Genomic DNA, 13,175 nt, shown 5'->3' with positions numbered 1-13,175 from the left:
CTCATTTAAGAGAGTGGTGAGGGGACGACAAACTATAGCAAAAATTCACTCTTATCGGGGCTGATTAGTGTTAGAGTATATGGGCTCGTTGGGTTTGTGTGGCAGGGCGGCTTTTTTGTCCCAGTATGGCCCTGTCAGGGGCTCTCTAAATACAACATGACAGCCGCAGACCATTCGATCCAAGTCTACGTTCCAAAATGTCACACCTTAATTTCTGAGCCCTGCCGTGCGCCCACAAATTGTGCTAATGTAGACATGTGGAAAATTTTATTTAACTGTTTTGTGTGACATAACTCTGATTTTAAAGGGCATAAAATTAAAAGTTTGAAAATTGCTAATTTTTCACCAAATTTGTTTTTTTTCTTTCACAAATAAACGCAAGTCATATTGAATAAATTTAACACTATCAAGTACAATATTTCACGAAAAAGCAAACTCAGAATCAGTGGGATCCGGTGAAGCGTCCCAGAGTTATTGCCACATAAAGTGACACTGGTCAGAATTGTAAAGTTTGGCCTGATCACGAAGGTGTAAACAGCCTTGGGGGATAAAGGGGTTAATGTGTGTTACAGTTGATGTTAGAAGTAACATTTAGATGCGACAAACCATGTTTCTGAATGTATCACCAAACCTAACAGGATGGGGGTTAAGGTAATTTTGACATTAGATGTTTACCTTGAAATCTTCAGCAGTGTGAGCACCAAAGGAAAAAGTCTGATGGCGACAGATGCGGTCACTGTACATCTATTTGAAATTATCTTGTTGATGAAAAAGCAAATATTTGCCATGCTACTTGCAGATATTTGACATGTTGTTCCATCGTGCTGTAAATAACTTCCCTTAATTTACGATCATCAAGTTGATTCATGAACTTATCAAAAATATCTATATCCTAAAGAGCACATTGCACGTTGCTTCGTCCTTGAGAGAGTAAAGGTACCTTCACACTCAGCAACGCTGCAGCAATACCGACAACGATGCCGATCGCTGCAGCGTCGCTGGAGAGCTGTCACACAGACAGCTCTCCAGCGACCAACGATGCTGGTAACCAGGGTAAACATCGGGTAACTAAGCGCAGGGCCGCACTTAGTAACCCGATGTTTACCCTGGTTACCATCGTAAAAGTAAAAAAAACAAACATTACATACTTACCTTCCGCTGTCTGTCCCCGGCGCTGTGCTTCTCTGCACTGACTGTGAGCACAGCGGCCGGAAAGCAGAGCGGTGACGTCACCGCTGTGCTTTCCGGCTGGCCGGCGCTCACAGTCAATGCAGGAAAGCACAGCGCCGGGGACAGACAGCTGAAGGTAAGTATGTAGTGTTTTTTTTTTTACTTTTACGATGGTAACCAGGGTAAACATCGGGTTACTAAGCGCGGCCCTGCGCTTAGTAACCCGATGTTTACCCTGCAGGGAGTCCAGCGACGAAATAAAGTGCTGGACTTTCTGCAGCGACCAACGACATCACAGCAGGATCCTGATCGCTGCTGCCTGTCAAACTGAACGATATCGCTAGCCAGGACGTTGCAACGTCACGGATCGCTAGCGATATCGTTCAGTGTGACGGTACCTTTAGTACAGAATTTTCTTGGTCTCTTTCGAGTAAATCTCCCTGTGCTGCTTTAACATCAAAGAATATTTGATTCAACTTCATCTTTGAACCTCAACTTTTCTATTTGACTTTTTCAAGAAATAAATCAACTTTTTTGACTTTTAACTTTTTTATTTTTAACCCCTTAATCCCATATGACGTACTATCCCGTCCAGGTGACCTGGGACTTAATTCCCATGGACGGGATAGTACGTCATATGCGATCGGCCGCGCTCACGGGGGGAGCGCGGCCGATCGCGGCCGGGTGTCAGCTGCCTATCGCAGCTGACATCCGGCACTATGTGCCAGGAGCGGTCACGGACCGCTCCCGGCACATTAACCCCCGGCACACCGCGATCAAAGATGATCGCGGTGTGCCGGCGGTGCAGGGAAGCATCGCGCAGGGAGGGGGCTCCCTGCGGGCTTCCCTGAGACGATCGGTACACGGTGATGTGCTCACCGTGTACCGAGCGTCTTCTCCCTGCAGTCCCCGGATCCAAAATGGCCGCCGGGCTGCATCCGGGTCCTGCAGGGAGCACTTCCGGGTCAGGATCAGGCTGCAGCTGCAGCTCTAATCCTGCCCGGCTGTATGTCAGATCACCGATCTGATAGAGTGCTGTGCACACTGTCAGATCGGTGATCTGTGATGTCCCCCCCTGGGACAAAGTGAAAAAGTAAAAAAAAAAATTTCCACACTTGTAAAAAAAAAAATAAAAAAAAAATTCCTAAATAAAGCAGAAAAAAAAAAATATTATTCCCATAAATACATTTCTTTACATAAAAAAAAAACAAAAAAACAATAAAAGTACACATATTTAGTATCGCCGCGTCCGTAACGACCCGACCTATAAAACTGGCCCACTAGTTAACCCCTTCAGTGAACACCGTAAGAAAAAAAAAAAAAAAAACGAGCCAAAAAACAACGCTTTATTATCATAACGCTGAACAAAGAGTGGAATAACACGCGATCAAAAAGACGGATATAAATAACCATGTTACCTCTGAAAACGTCATCTTGTCCCGCAAAAAACGAGCCGCCATATAGCATCATAACCAAAAAAATAAAAAAGTTATAGTCCTCTGAATAAAGCGATGCCAAAATAATTATTTTTTCTATAAAATAGCTTTTATCGTATAAAAGCGCCAAAACATAAAAAAAATGATATAAATGAGGTGTCGCTGTAATCGTACTGACCCGAAGAATAAAACTGCTTCATCAATTTTACCAAACGCGGAACGGTATAAACGCCTCCCCCAAAAGAAATTCATGAATAGCTGGTTTTTGGTCATTCTGCCTCACAAAAAAATCGGAATAAAAAGCGATCAAAAACTGTCACGTGTCCGAAAATGTAACCGATAAAAACGTCAACTCGTCCCGCAAAAAACAAGACCTCACATGACTCTGTGGACCAAAATATGGAAAAATTATAGGTCTCAAAATGTGGAGACGCAAAAACTTTTTTGCTATAAAAAGCGTCTTTTAGTGTGTGACGGCTGCCAATCATAAAAATCCGCTAAAAAACTCGCTATAAAAGTAAATCAAACCCCCCTTCATCACCCCCTTAGTTAGGCTAGGTTCACATTGCGTTAATGGGTTAACGCTAACGGACAGCGTTGCACGGCGAAAATGTCACAATTAACGCCGTGCAACGGGTCCATTAGCACAACCATTGACAGCAATGTGATTTTCAGGTGTAGCGCATCGCTAGAGCGTGCCATTTTCGGCTCGCGCTAGCAAGGTGCCATTCTTTTGTGGCGCGCCTCAGACGCTGCTTGCAGCGTCCGCGGCGCGCCCGAGGTCCGATCCCCGATCTTCCAGAGCGGGGACGTTAACGCGACCACTAAACACGACACCTAAAAAGACATTGTGTTAGCGCAATCCGCTAGTGCTAAACGGATTTCCCTAACGCAATGTGAACCTAGCCTTAGGGAAAAATAATAAAATTAAAAAAAATGTATTTATTTCCATTTTCCGGTTAGGGTTAGGGTTAGGGCTAGGGTTGGGGCTAGGGTTAGGGTTTGGATTACATTTACGGTTGGGATTAGGGTTGGGATTAGAATTAGGGGTGTGTCTGGGTTAGGTGTGTGGTTAGGGTTACAGTTGGGATTAGGGTTAGTGGTGCGTTTGGATTAGGGTTTCATTTATAATTGGGGGGTTTCCACTGTTTAGACACATCAGGGGCTCTCCAAACGCGACATGGCGTCCGATCTCAATTCCAGCCAATTCTGCATTGAAAAAGTAAAACAGTGCTCCTTCACTTCCGAGCTCTCCCGTGCGCCCAAACAGGGGTTTACCCCAACATATGGGGTATCAGCGTACTCGAGACAAATTGGACAACAACTTTTTGGGTCCAAGTTCTCTTGTTATCCTTGGGAAAATAAAAATTTGGGGGGCTAAAAATCATTTTTGTGGGAAAAAAAAGGATTTTTATTTTCACGGCTCTGCGTTGTAAACTGTAGTGAAACACTTGGGGGTTCAAAGTTTTCACAACACATCTAGATAAGTTCCATGGGAGGTCTAGTTTCCAATATGGGGTCACTTGTGGGTGGTTTCTACTGTTTGGGTACATCAGGGGCTCTGCAAATGCAACGTGACGCCTGCAGACCAATCCATCTAAGTCTGCATTCCAAATGGCGCTCCTTCCCTTCCGAGCTCTGCCATGAGCCCAAACAGTGGTTCCCCCCCACATATGGGGTATCAGCGTACTCAGGACAAATTGAACAACAACTTTTGGGGTCCAATTTATTCTGTTACCCTTGTAAAAATACAAAGCTGGGGGCTAAAAAATCATTTTTGTGAAAAAAAAAAAGAATTTTTATTTTCACGGGTCTGCGTTATAAACTGTAGTGAAACACTTAGGGGTTCAAAGTTCTCACAACACATCTAGATAAGTTCCATGGGAGGTCTAGTTTCTAATATGGGGTCACTTGTGGGGGGTTTGTACTGTTTGGGTACATCAGGGGCTCTGCAAATGCAACGTGACTCCTGCAGACCAATCCATCTAAGTCTGCATTCCAAATGGCGCTCCTTCCCTTCCGAGCTCTGCCATGCGCCCAAACAGTGGTTCCCCCCCACATATGGGGTATCAGCGTACTCAGGACAAATTGGACAACAACTTTTGGGGTCCAATTTATTATGTTACCCTTGTGAAAATACAAAACTGGGGGCTAAAAAATTTTTGCGAAAAAAAAATAAATTTATTTTAACGGCTCTGCGTTATAAACTGTAGTGAAACACTTGGGGGTTCAAAGCTCTCAAAACACATCTAGATAAGTTCCTTAGAGGGTCTAGTTTCCAAAATGGTGTCACTTGTGGGGGTTTTTAATGTTTAGGCACATCAGGGGCTCTCCAAACCAACATGGCGTCCCATCTTAATTCCAGTCAATTTTGCATTGAAAAGTCAAATGGCGCTCCTTCCCTTCCGAGCTCTGCTATGCACCCAAAAAGTGGTTTACCCCCACATATGGGGTATCGTCGCACTCAGGACAAATTGCACAACAACTTTTGTGGTCTAATTTCTTCTCTTACCCTTGGGAAAATAAAAAATTGGGGGCGAAAAGATCATTTTTGTGAAAAAATAAGATTTTTTATTTTTACGGCTCTGCATTATAAACTTCTGTGAAGCACTTGTTGGGTCAAAGTGCTCACCACACATCTAGATAAGTTCCTTAAGGGGTCTACTTTTCAAAATGGTGTCACTTGTGAGGGGTTCCAATGTTTAGGCACATCAGGGGCTCTCCAAACGCAACATGGCGTCCCATCTCAATTCCAGTCAATTTTGCATTGAAAAGTCAAATGGCGCTCCTTTCCTTCCGAGCTCTGCCATGCGCCCAAACAGTGGTTTACCCCCACATATGGGGTATCGTCGCACTCAGGACAAATTGCACAACAACTTTTGTGGTCTAATTTCTTCTCTTACCCTTGGGAAAATAAAAAATTGGTGGCGAAAAGATTATTTTTGTGAAAAAATATGATTTTTTATTTTTACGGCTCTGCATTATAAACTTCTGTGAAGCACTTGTTGGGTCAAAGTGCTCACCACACCTCTAGATAAGTTCCTTAAGGGGTCTACTTTCCAAAATGGTGTCACTTGTGGGGATTTCAATGTTTAGGCACATCAGGGGCTCTCCAAACGCAACATGGCATCCCATCTCAATTCCAGTCAATTTTGCATTGAAAAGTAAAATGGCGCTCCTTCCCTTCCGAGCTCTGCCATACGCCCAAACAATGGTTTACACCCATATACGGGGTATCAGCGTACTCAGGACAAATTGGCCAACAATTTTTGAGGTTCAATTTCTTCTCTTACTCTTGGGAAAATAAAAAATTGGGGGCGAAAAGATCATTTTTGTGAAAAAATATGATTTTTTATTTTTACGGCTCTGCATTATAAACTTCTGTGAAGCAATTGGTGGGTCAAAGTGGTCACCACACATCTAGATAAGTTCCTTAGGGTATCTACTTTCCAAAATGGTGTCACTTGTGGGGGGTTTCAATGTTTAGGCACATCAGTGGCTCTCCAAACGCAACATGGTGTCCCATCTCAATTCCTGTCAATTTTGCATTTAAAAGTCAAATGGCGCTCCTTCCCTTCCGAGCTCTGCCATGCGCCCAAACAGTGGTTTACCCCCACATATGGGGTATCAGCGTACTCAGTACAGATTGTACAACAATGTTTGGCATCCATTTTATCCTGTTACCCTTGGTAAAATAAAACAAATTGGAGCTGAAATAAATTTTGTGTGAAAAAAAGTTAAATATTCATTTTTATTTAAACATTCCAAAAATTCCTGTGAAACCCCTGAAGGGTTAATAAACTTCTTGAATGTGGTTTTGAGCACCTTGAGGGGTGCAGTTTTTAGAATGGTGTCACACTTGGGTATTTTCTATCATATAGACCCCTCAAAATGACATCAAATGAGATGTGGTCCCTAAAAAAAAATGGTGTTGTAAAAATGAGAAATTGCTGGTCAACTTTGAACCCTTATAACTCCCTAACAAAAAAAATTTTGGTTCCAAAATTGTGCTGATGTAAAGGAGACATGTGGGAAATGTTACTTATTAAGTATTTTGCGTGACATATCTCTGTGATTTAAGGGCATAAAAATTTAAAGTTGGAAAATTGCGAAATTTTCAAAATTTTCGCCAAATTTCCGTTTTTTTCACAAATAAACGCAAGTTATATCGAATAAATGTTACTACTAAAATGAAGTACAATATGTCACGAGAAAACAATGTCAGAATCGCCAAGATCCGTTGAAGCGTTCCAGAGTTATAACCTCATAAAGGGACAGTGGTCAGAATTGTAAAAATTGGCCCGGTCATTAACGTGCAAACCACCCTCGGGGCTTAAGGGGTTAAATATAAGCAGTTTGTGTTATTTAATTGACTTCTGCTTCTCTTTCCCTTCAGTCTCTTCAAGAGCTTTCTTTAACTTTCCCGTCTGACTTCTTTAAATTTTTCATTTATATTTTGACTTTTACAGCTTTGGCTCCTACATATTCTTTGTATTTTATTTTCTTCTTTAGTCTTTTTACTTCTTTGACATTCATCTTTTTTTTTACATAAATTTTGAATTTAAGTGTTTTTTTTTTTAGCACCCTAAAATTCTTTCTCTTTGAATCTTTCAACTTTTAAAAAATAAATGATTTGAACTGTACTTCTTTCGCACTATTGACCTCAATACTGTACTTTTTCACCTTTTTAAACTACTCTGACTTTGACACATTTTACTAAATTCTTTTATATTTTCAGTTTCTTTAACTTTTCTTCTGTAACTTTGACTTTTTTGTCTCCTTTATTTCTTCAAACTTTTGTCTTTGTTAAATTTGTCCTCTTTGAGTTTTTAAAATGTGATAGTTAATTGACCTGCTTCTTTGGTAACTGTTCTTATTCCTTCAACTTCAACATTTTTCACTATTTCAGCATTTTACATCATCTTTGACTTTTATCAATTTTTTTCTTTGACTTATTTTTTTACTTAATACTTCGATATTTGACTTAGACTGCATTGACTTTGACATCAACTCCTGTTTGACTTTAACTTCAACTGCATTGACTTACTTGAATTCTCAACCTTTGTCTTTGACATTGTATTTAACTTTGACTTCTTTTAATTCTGACTTATGAGAATTCAATGTAATGTTCTGCTTATTCAGATTTTCTTTTTTTTCTTACTCTGAATTTCAAAGAATAAGTAAAACCAACAAGTCAAGAAGTTGAACAAGTCAGAAAATAATGAAAAAAAGTCAAATAATTTAATTTTAAACATTAAAAGAAGTAGTAGCCAAAGAAGTTAAACCATTCACAGCATTTGCCGTACCTATACGACTAATGACATATAGGTACATTATGGTGATCATGCACGGCACAGGTGCTGTGCATGCGCGATCGTCGCCGGGAGCTTGCAACATTGAGGAGGCTCACTCTCCCTTCCAATTGACACCCGTGAGGTCATTGTGAGAGCCTGGTGGTAGTCATGACAACCTCCCAAGTCTGTCAGCTATGGTGGCCTGTTAGACCATGTCAGGAGAATAGTATAAGAGGCGCTCTGTTAGTATAACACTGACAGGTGTAATGCATTGCAATGCTGGTGCATTGAAATTCATTATACCAGTGATCAGAGTAAGAAAAGTTAGTCTCATACAGGGAAACACAGTAAAAAAAATGAAATTTTTTTTTCGGTGATGTCAGCGCTAGTTACTGAGCCTGTGCCCGCTGCGTATCATTCATTCATTGTCCCCTGCTCGCACTGCTCGCCGGCCGAGCAGGGGAGAAGGGATGACAGCCGGCTTCAGCACCACACACGGGAACAGCGCTTACTGTAGCTCTGCTTCCACAGCGGCCGTCCGTGTGGTATTGATGCTACACACAGGCGGCACACGGTTGCTGCACGTAGTACACACACGGACACTGATAACTCCGGTACCGGTTTTTCTGGTACCGGAAATATCACGACGTGTGAAACCGGCGTTATATGAAGGGGCCGAAGCAACATTTATTCATTCGTGAGTTAGGTTTACTGCTAGTGAGTTGTTAGGTCCCCTAGTCCTGGTGTAGCCAGTGTCCTAAACCCATAGTCCCTGGTCCTTGTTTGGCCAGTCCTGAACCCTGAAGCCGGGGTAACAGACCAAAGTATGCCCTGAGTCCAGACTATACCCAGGGTTAAAATGGCTCAAGCTTGTATATACACTGAGTATAATATGGCCTAGGCCATGTCATACTCCCTCAGATTGTACCCCTTGATTTCAGCAGCGTTGAGCAATATACACAAGAATTACTTAAGTTTTCAACATGTTATAGGAGGTTCAGGTTTGCCAGGTAAGTTATGTAGAAAGACTTTTATTACTTGTACCAGAAAACTTCAATCACTACAAATATTAGGGTATGTGCCCACAATCTGGAGTTGCTGCGGGTTTGACGCTGCGTATTTATATAGCATCAAACCTGCAGTGTCCAGCTGTGACAGCATAGTGGGTGAGATTTCAAGAAATCCCATGACCAGTATGCGTCCACAGACACCTGTGGGTCACCCGTGGAGACGGGCATGCGGCTCGTCTTTCCAGACCGCAGCTTGTCAATTTCTCTTGCGGAGACGCTAGTCTCCGCAAGAGAAATTACATCAATAGAAATGTATTGGACACGGTGATTGTGCACGGTTTGGTGAACACATGCGGATTTACCTGCGTTCAGTAGAAGGCAGTGCTTTGGATGCAGCAATCATACGCTGCGTCCAAAGCGCCAATATTTCTGCATCGTGGGCACTCGGCCTTAGACTTCCACAAAGATATGAGGTAGAGGATCCTACCGCACTTCTCAGTAGTTATACCCTAAAAGCAGCATTGTGTCTGAGTATGATATAAAGAGATCTGCACACTTTCCAACCAGAGACAGGGTGAGAAAACCAGCGACGTGACAAGATCAAGTTAATAAAGATTATTATTATTTCAGTAATAAACGGAGGAACTCTCCCCTTCCTACTCCCCCACACATGGCATAAGCTGCTCCATCTGGAAGACGGGACCGCTGCAGCTTGTGATTGACTGCAGCAGGCGAGGGACTAGAAAAGCAGGTCATCAGATACATCCTACCGTAAGTACCAGCGACAGGCTGCAGCGGTCCTGTGCCTTCCAACAAGGGCACACATTGCTTCTGGAGCTGGTGCACACTTCTGGTTAGTGCTTTAATTCCATCAATGCCTAAAGAGCTGACTTCGGTGCTAATCTACTAATTACAGGACCAGTAGCAGCCAGTACAGCCCGGTGACTGCTGAGCAGCTGCCGCCTTCCCGGTCCCTCCCGCTGCTCGGTGACGGGGCAGCCTGGCATCAGAGCTCCGGCCACAAGTCGCCATCCAGCTGTTGGGGAGAATGCCATGGGGCGGTCAGGTGACCGGAGAGGAATGCCGCCGCCGCCGCCGCCGAGCAGAGCGTGTGTGTGGGGGCCGGAGGCGCAGGCTGCCCCACTCCCGCTTTAGACTGACGCGCGCCGCAACCAATGGGGATGGAGCGCTCCATAAATCCAGCCAATCAGCTTCTCGTCCTAGCCGGCGGACGTTTTGTACATCCCAGTTTGAAAAAATAGCAAAAAAATAATGAGACCAATCCTCGGGTGAGTGTCGGCGGCGGAGCGGGATGTGAGCAGTGAGGCGGCTGCTCCAGCATGGTGAGTGACGTGTCTGTGGTCTGCTCGGTGCCTGCTGCACTCCGTACTGTGCCTGGAATGCGAGTGACTACTTCCTAAGGGGTTAATGCTGCTCATTAATCACCTAGTGATTAGCAGTACTGGTCCGGTGTGTGCAACCGGTGGTTAAAGGGGAGCTCCACCGTGTGTGCAGACTTCAGTGTTTACCTCAGGACCAGGAGTGGTGATAGGTGGGGACGGGTTTCTCTGAGACTTTTCCTCTCTGGATTTTGAGGTAAATTACTGACAGTGACCGTGGCCCGATGAGTAGGTGCTGCTGTGCCCGGGGCACTGCCCCCTATCCCGCGCTCTCCTGGAGCTCTGGTCCCTCCGGTATAAGCTTCTGCTGTGCAGATCTCCTCCTTGACTTCTCAGTGACCCGCGTCCTGAACCTGCTGCTTCTTTTCCACCACACTTCACATTTCTGGCTTATCTACTAATTACTGATCTTCCCCGTCAGCCGTTCCCAGCCTGTGGGTGCTTCCAATATGGAGGATCTTCTTCCCCGGCCACTGCTACATGGCAGGCCACAAGCAAGGCACAACCTGCTGTTAGATTGTCAGCTACTGTATTATACTTTGCTTATATAGCGCGACCTTATTCCACAGCGCTTTACATATGTCAGCGCTGTCCCCATAGGGCTCACACTCTCCATTCCCCCTCAGTATGTCTCTGGAGTGTGGGCGGAAACCCACCCAATACTGGGAGAACACTCAGGACCCCAGCGCTGCACTGCTACCCACTGAGCCACCGTGCAGCCCTTGTTTGTCACAGTACTATGTGGATCACAATATGACCCCATTCTAGAATTCGCCCTTTTCTTACTTTCGACTCTGCAAAAACTCTTACTGTTTCACTTATTCATTCTCGTCTGGACTATTGTAACTCTCTACTAATCGGCCTCCCTCTTACCAAACTTTCCCCGCTCCAATCTGTGCTGAATGCTGCAGCCAGGATCATATTCCTCACCAACCGTTACACCGATGCCTCTACCCTGTGCCAGTCATTACACTGGCTACACATCCACTCCAGAATCCAGTACAAAACTACTACCCTCATCCACAAAGCACTCCATGGCTCAGCACCACCCTACATCTCCTCCCTGGTATCAGTCTACCACCCTACCCGTGCCCTCCGCTCTGCTAATGACCTCAGGTTAGCATCCTCAATAATCAGAACCTCCCACTCCCGTCTCCAAGACTTTACACGTGCTGCGCCGATTCTTTGGAATGCACTACCTAGGTTAATACGATTAATCCCCAATCCCCACAGTTTTAAGCGTGCCCTAAAAACTCATTTGTTCATACTGGCCTACCGCCTCAATGCATTAACCTAACGATCCCTGTGTGGCCTATTTATAAAAAAAACAAAAAAACAATCAGGTTCCTCGCATCATGTTCTCATTCACTTTATGCAGTTAATAGCCCTCTGTGTCTGTACTGCTACATACGGTACTTAGGCAGTTAACTGGTTCATGCAGCTTTACATGAACACCCGAGCCTTACACTATGGCTGGTCCGAATAACTATAGCAATTGTTACCATCCACCTCTCGTGTCTCCCCTTTTCCTCATAGTTTGTAAGCTTGCGAGCAGGGCCCTCATTCCTCCTGGTATCTGTTTTGAACTGTATTTCTGTTATGCTGTAATGTCTATTGTCTGTACAAGTCCCCTCTATAATTTGTAAAGCGCTGCGGAATATGTTGGCGCTATATAAATAAAAATTATTATTATATTATTATCACTAGTATTACGCTGCCATGTAGGCCCAGCCTTAGTGGCATTGCAATGGTTAGTCCCACAGTCATTACGGCCACTGTGTAAGGTGAACTGTATGTCAGCATCTCTAGACTTTGCAGCTTGTATGGGTGGAAGCCAAAAAAAACAAGCCCCCTGGCTGATCTAGTGCTCATCTCTGCTCTTAAATTATCACATTCACCCATTACAGCATGGTGGCTCAGTGGTTAGCACTGTTGCTTTGCATCACTGCGGTCCTGGCTTCAAATCCCACCAAGGACAACATCTCCAAGGAGTTTGTATGGTCTCCCGGTGTTTGCGTGAGTTTCCGCCAAGTACTCAGGCCTCATCCCACACTTCAAAGACACACTGGTAGAACATTAAGATTGTGAGCCCCAATAAGGACAGTGATGATGCATGTAAAGCGCTGTGGAGTATGATGGTTCTATATAAGTAACGCATAATAAATACATTTAAATCTGATGGAAAATGTGGTCCTGGTGCTTTAATAGTATGGCTGCATTAATATCCATGCTGTGCCCTGCTACCTGCAACATCCAGCGACAATGTAAAGATGCTCATACACATGTAAGTTGGCTTCCTGTGTAATGTATATAGATAGAGGTTGAATTGCAACATCTCCAGGAGAGCCAAGAAGTCAGAGGTGTGTGGCTCATTTCCTTCTTACCACTTCATATACGGTACATGCCTGCCCAGCTGAACATAGAATAAATGTGTGGGGGGATTGGAGGGAATTTATCATCCAAAAGTGCATTGTTCTACAGCGGTCTCATACATAAGGGGACCTATTGTTCTTCATTAGTTTGTCAGCCACAACACATGCAGAGATTGGTTTGTTTGTTAGGCATTCATGCATGTGTTGCAGCTGTCAAACCGCCACGAGACATGCAGCCGCGGGGATTCAAACATATTATTAGAGTACGCTGAAGATGCTCAATTAGTGCCCTGATGACACCTTATCCCAGCACGTTCGCTCATCACTGTTCTTCAACACTCAAAACTGCAGCTGAAAATCACCATTCTGTGACTATAAGGAGTTGTCTCAAATTCATAAATGGATACAAATGCAAACATAGTAATCCAGGAAAAAAGGGAAAAGTGACATCCAGCACCTTAAAAATCACAACTTTTTTAAGCAAAATTAAAAT

At 43.9% G+C, this 13,175-nt stretch overlaps 1 protein-coding gene across 3 annotated transcripts in view; it reads left to right on the top strand.

Moving 5' to 3' along the window:
• Nucleotides 1–10,126: 10,126 nt before the first annotated feature.
• The window catches only part of ARHGEF10 (Rho guanine nucleotide exchange factor 10), a 296,127-nt gene continuing 293,078 nt past the window's right edge, over nucleotides 10,127–13,175 (top strand). For all 3 annotated transcript variants that reach the window (XM_069726905.1, XM_069726904.1, XM_069726903.1), the window contains exon 1: nucleotides 10,127–10,253. The gene's annotated coding sequence lies outside the window, so the exon portion shown is untranslated. The remainder of the gene's footprint in view (nucleotides 10,254–13,175) is intronic.

This window comes from Ranitomeya imitator, chromosome 5 (assembly GCF_032444005.1).
Source record: "Ranitomeya imitator isolate aRanImi1 chromosome 5, aRanImi1.pri, whole genome shotgun sequence".
In the NCBI taxonomy this organism is placed as follows: domain Eukaryota; kingdom Metazoa; phylum Chordata; class Amphibia; order Anura; family Dendrobatidae; genus Ranitomeya; species Ranitomeya imitator.
This window is presented reverse-complemented; position numbering and strand designations above follow the sequence as displayed.